The sequence below is a fragment of the Osmerus eperlanus genome, chromosome 19 (assembly GCF_963692335.1).
Source record: "Osmerus eperlanus chromosome 19, fOsmEpe2.1, whole genome shotgun sequence".
Lineage (NCBI taxonomy): Eukaryota > Metazoa > Chordata > Actinopteri > Osmeriformes > Osmeridae > Osmerus > Osmerus eperlanus.
The window spans coordinates 6,154,930-6,160,959 of NC_085036.1; the positions used below are offsets into that span (position 1 = coordinate 6,154,930).

General features: G+C 49.9%; 1 protein-coding gene across 1 annotated transcript in view; it reads right to left on the bottom strand.

The window, feature by feature from the left end:
• proser1 (proline and serine rich 1) overlaps window positions 1-6,030 on the bottom strand; it is a 246,665-nt gene that overhangs the window by 142,683 nt on the left and 97,952 nt on the right. The gene's annotated exons all lie outside the window — the stretch shown is intronic.

The window sequence follows — 6,030 nt, forward strand, 5'->3', positions numbered from 1 at the left end:
TGGAGAAGAAAGGAGGAGGGAACAAAATTGAAGAAGTGACTTGGAAGAGGGAGGAGAGGGAGGAGCGGGAGGAGAGGGAGGAGCGGGAGGAGAGGGAGAAGAGGGAGGAGCGGGAGGAGAGGGAGGAGAGGGAGGAGAGGGAGGAGCGGGAGGAGAGGGAGGAGAGGGAGGAGAGGGAGGAGAGGGAGGAGAGGGAGGACAAAGAGAATGGAAACGGAAGGGTGGGTAGGGAAGAAAGGATGAGGGCGGGAGAGGAGAGGAAGGGGGAGAGTGGAAGAGGGAAAGAAGAAGGGAGAGAGACAGCATTGTGCCTTTTCAGAAGCTGGAGGCAATAAAGTGTGTGTGTTTGTGTGTGTGTGTGTGTGTGTGTGTGAGTGTGTGTGTGATCTCCAAAGATCTCAACGACAGACAAACCATGACTATACTTTCTACTGAAGCATTTTTCAGTCTCAGACTTCTCAAAGACTGTATACTTTACTGCACTTACTCCTGCACTCTCTGACATATCTCCAAATACCACTGACTGCACAACTCTAAAACATAATTTAAAATTCCAACCATGCAGAATAATAACAAAAAAACACTGAATTACAGCCCCCTACAAAACCCCAACACAAATCCATCTTTCCATTATCCAAAGAAAAAAATCTAGAACAAGCATGGGAGAGAGAGAGGGAGGGAGAGAACATAGAAATTGACCGAATCTTAGGTGAACCTTGAACCTTGTTCCACTTGAGTACAGCGAACATGTTAACATACACAACAAGATATCTTTCAAAGAATACGGGTATGCCTGCCCCCCACTCCCCAGATGTAATTAATCGCTAATTTTTTTATCTACCTCTACCTCTCCTCTCAACTTGCTTTAAAACGCTGAGAAAACAAACTATTGATTCATTGTGTTTTGTGATAGCGAATAATTAAATGACAACTATAATAGGTGTATAGTAATAATTGTTGTAATATAATGTACAAATCTATTATGATTTAAAACAAGAAGGGACAAAACATCATACTTTAAACGTGTTTAAAGATGCTAACCAAAACAACTAATTAGCAATGTTTACTTTTTTATAAACTCACGCCCGAGGTGAAACGGGATGGTTGTTTCTACAGAATCAACCTTCATTAAAGGTACAATAGGTAAAAATCAGTACAAGAAGAAAGGTTTTGTCCCCGATAAACATGTGAGAGTTGTTTAGCAACACAGACAGCTCAGTGCCAGGGGAATGTCAATTCCCAAATTTTGGAGCGGCCGTTACTTTCCAGCCAATAGTGGTCCAGCAATCCTGTTCCAGCTTATTGCCTTCAGCAAGACAGGCTCTTTGGCTAAATTTGTCCAAGCACTGTCAAACAAACTTCAACTGTTTTGTTGGTGTGTTATTTCCTGTTATTGTCTCACCACCTCCATGATTAAAGGCCGATATATGCTCCTGCGTTTTTCAAAAAACGGACACATGGGAACGCCCTCCTCTACTGGGAACTCTCCGTCAGCCCTCGGAGAGCCCCGGAGAGCTCGACGTGCACCTCCTGAATTTTCTAACTATCCGTCGTAATTTCGGAGAGCTACGGAGAGCTACGGGGACCCCCTTGGCTGTGATTGGTCAGTATTAAGAACCGCTTGCTTCAGGGGCGGGGTTGCCGTGATAAACAGGACGAACAGAATCCTTTGACCGCCATTGCAAGTTTTTAGAATTCATTTTTCAGCTAAACAGTACATGTAAATCAGCATCTGAATTAAAATGTGACGAGAAATGGGCAGTGTAGTTGCTGAAAATGTGCGTATTTTATTGATGAAACGGCTAATTTGTAAATTTGCTCCGACTTCTCGATAACCTAGGTAAATAAACACTCGACGACGACTTACAAAAAACCGTTGCGCCACCTACTCTTCTGGCGGTGAATTGTTTTCAGCACCCACAGCCTACGGAGAACCATAAACGAAGTCTATCCGTCCGAATCCGTGCGTATCCATGCGCCCGCCCATCCGTAAACGGAGACGCAGAAGCATATTTCGGCCTTAAAGCTCCTCACGTCCACCCCTGACACTGCAGTTTGCTGACATCTCTTGTTGTTGCAGAAGTGCCTTTGTTAGATCGCTTTCTTAATTGCCTTTATTATTCCTTGCATCCTTTGCATGGTCTCCCCTCTTTGCCAGAGGCCTAACAGCCCTGGGTGACAGCTATGGAATTCATCAGTTTATTCCCGGTGATCAGTAACGCGCGAGTGTCAACGTAATGACAGAGTTCAAGTGCGGCTTCTGACCGGGAGCGAACGCAACCCCGGTCTCTGCTGCTGATTCGCTTCCACCAAACGCAATTTGCCAAGTATAGGGCTGGAGTGACTTGCTAATAGGGGGCTAGCCCCAAACCAACGCACTTCCTCTGCGACGGCACTTCCGAGTCATACCATGAAACAAAACCACTTTGTGGCTTCTCCTCCACAGCTTTTTAGAAGACCAGGTACAGTTAGTTTGTGCGACACGGCGGATTTTAATTGGATGGACCAGGTCAAGGACAGCGCCGGCCAACTGCCGCCTTTGATGCCCTCCCAGGGCGCTGGGGCCAAAAAAACTGCCAATGGAGCCTCTGAATGGAGGCGAAAGAGGACAGGAATTACCTTGGGTTGTGATGTTGAGACGCGGGTTTCAAAGACGCTCGCTACATTTCAATTTGCATCTGTGAATGTGCGCAACAAATGAAGGGATTATCCTTGGGATCAAACCTAACCACCCGCTGGCTTGATTAACATGGCGTCGGCGGCTCTGAGCGGACGAGGGCCCCAGCAGGGTCTCGCCAGGGTCATGACGAACGTACCCGTCTGACATCAAACGCTCTCCCTCTCTCTTTCCTTCTGTTAAGCTCAAGAACAAGAGAGGAGATGAAGAAAAAACAAGAGAAGATACTAAACAGAAAAAGCGAGAGAGAGAGAGAGAGAGAGAGAGAGAGAGAGAGAGAGAGAGAGAGAGAGAGAGAGAGAGAGAGAGAGAGAGAGAGAGAGAGAGAGAGAGAGAGAGAGAGAGAGAGAGAGAGAGAGAAAGTAAGAAAAAAAGAAAGTAAGACACTGACCTTAACATATAACAGGTAGTGGAGACAGCCATTTACCTGTAACAGAGCCAAGGCTTTCAGAAGCCATTTTCTACCACTCCCCTCTGTCTGACAACTCCTGGCCTTGAGCACTGTCTGGGGACTAATGTGTGGTTAGACACACACACATGCACACACACACACACATGCACACACACACATACACACACACACATGCACACACACAGAGAAATAGATTCTTTAGCCATATGCTCAGTATTTTTTCGGAGAAACTCAGTTTCATGGAAAACATTTAGCAATAGATAGCTGTTCAAGTCTAAGTTCTTATTGACACGTAATTCACAAGTCTGGTTTGCCAACCTATGTCCTGTTCTTTGTTTCCATAGTTACAAGGAGAGAGAGACAGTCTTCCCGGCTTAGTGACATCTCCGTCTCTGAGTTTAGCCATCTGTTCTGCTAAAAGGTTTTGTTTTGCGGAGGCACAACTGGGAGAAACACTTTCCAACACTTGTGGAGCACTTGATTCAGTGAAACCAATAAAATACTGTAGGTATGCCAAAAAGAGGATTGAAATCAAACACACCTAAAAGCGCTTTCGAGACACGAGCCTGCTCAGCTGGGTATGAGCTCTACCGCTACAACACTAGGAGGATAAAAAAAAAGATGAAACGGGTGATGGATGTCGAATGCCTGTACACTATAAGATCAAACCCCCCTATTGAACAGCAGGGGGTCTATATCTGGACAATGTAGGCAGGAGCCAGCCTATGTAAAGGCTCCCAGTGGGGTGTTAAGCCTGCCCAACACCGCCTGGGGGAATGTGTGTGTGTGTGTGTGTGTGTGAGCGTGTGTTGTGTGTTTGTGATTTAGTAAGCAAGAGAGGGAAAGACAGAGATAGAGGCAGAGAGACATAGAGTGAGAAGAGACAGTGAGAACGACGAGGAGAGGAAGAGGGTAGGAGCGAGAGAGAGAGAGAGAGAGAAAGAGAGAGAGAGAGAGAGAGAGAGAGAGAGAGAGAGAGAGAGAGAGAGAGAGAGGAGAGAGAGAGAGAGAGAGAGAGAGAGAGAGAGAGAGAGAACCCCTCCCATTCTCCTCACTGGTAATGAATCCTGTTGCCGTACCTCTTGGCTCTTGCGTCCAGATTAATGTGCCCTCATCACAGCTAGTAGCTTCAGCGGTGATAGATAGCTGCTACTCCCATCTCTGCTTGGCCCTGGGCAACGGCCTCCATACACACACCCACCCCACCCACACACCCACCCACCCACACACCCACACACCCACCCACACACCACCCACCCACCCACACACCCACCCACCTACCCACCCACCCACACACACACACACCCACCCACACACCCACCCACCCACCCACACACCCACCCACCCACACACCCACCCACACACCCACCCACCCACACACCCACCCACCCACCCACCCACACAACCCACACACACACCCACCCACCCACCCACCCACCCACACACCCACACACCCACCCACACACCCACAAACACACACGTATGCACCCACCCACCCACCGACACACACGTATGCACCCACCCACCCACCGACACACACACACACACACACACACACACACGTATGCACCCACCCACCCACCGACACACACACACACCCACCCACCGACACACACACGTATGCACCCACCGACACACACACCCACCCACCGACACACACACGTATGCACCCACCCACCGACACACACACACACGTATGCACCCACCCACCGACACACACACACGTATGCACCCACCCACCCACCGACACACACACACGCATGCACCCACCCACCCACCGACACACACACACACACAGACACGTATTCAGCCCCACGCGCAGACACACTCGCGCCCGCACACGCACGCACACATGGAAGCGCAGAGACACTTGATTGATCGGTCTTGCGCACCTGTCCATCACCTGCCTGCCGATGGCCAGCCCATTGATCCAGGCCTCTCGGGCTGGACACTTCATTGTCTGCACACGGCTCTTCCTCATGTCCGCGCAGCGCGCCGTGATTGAAGGGAAGCGGCGTCAGTAGGGGGGGGGGGGGAGTGGGGGCTTTGGTCTGTGTAGCACAAGACAAACCAATCAATTCCCCATCACTAGCTCTCCATTTCCTGGTCGCCCCCACATACACGACGGGGAATGCACGCACGCGCGTGCGCACACGCGCAGCACATTGTGGAGACTGACAGCTCGCCGGCAATCTGTTGTGTCTTTCAAGGATGCAAAACAAACAGAGTTTCATTCAGTTGGTCTGCTCGGATATGCCGTCTCTCGGTCTCTCTCTCTCTCTCTGTCCCAAACCCCTCTCCCACTCCCTATTTCTCTCCCCCTCTCCCCCACCCCACCCCCCCCGTCCCTCTCCCTCTGTCACTGACATTTCTCTCTCTCTACTGGCTTGCAAGCGCACACGCACGCACCCACCCACCCACTCAGCACGTACAGCAAATGTAATTCAGCAACAATGCTGCCATTGCCAAAAAACCATACACTCAGCAGGGAGCCTCAGTGAGTCCACGAGCAGGGCTCCACAGAGAGGTGTAGGAGAGGACAGGGAGACGGGCCTGCGTGAGTGCCCCCTCTAGTGGACACTGCAGTGACCTACCGCATTGCATTACAGTATGCACATACTACTGGAGGCATACCAGCTATGGTATGTCCTGTGGAGTCGAATGCCTTGTTTGTGTTCTCTGTGGCAGCTCGAGCGCACACATCCCCACACACACACACACACATCCACACACACACATGCATCTCCCTTATCCTATCCGTATATTTTCCTTCCAACGTCCCGTGAGAATTACAGGACACCAGGGAGACTGCAATGTGTCGTGTGCTCGTATTCAAATTGGAGCCGGCAGTACAGTACAGCACCTTTCTCCCTGTGCCAGTGTTGTTGTTTTCTATCTCTCTTTCTCTCTCTCTCTCTCTCTCTCTCTCTCTCAACATGCA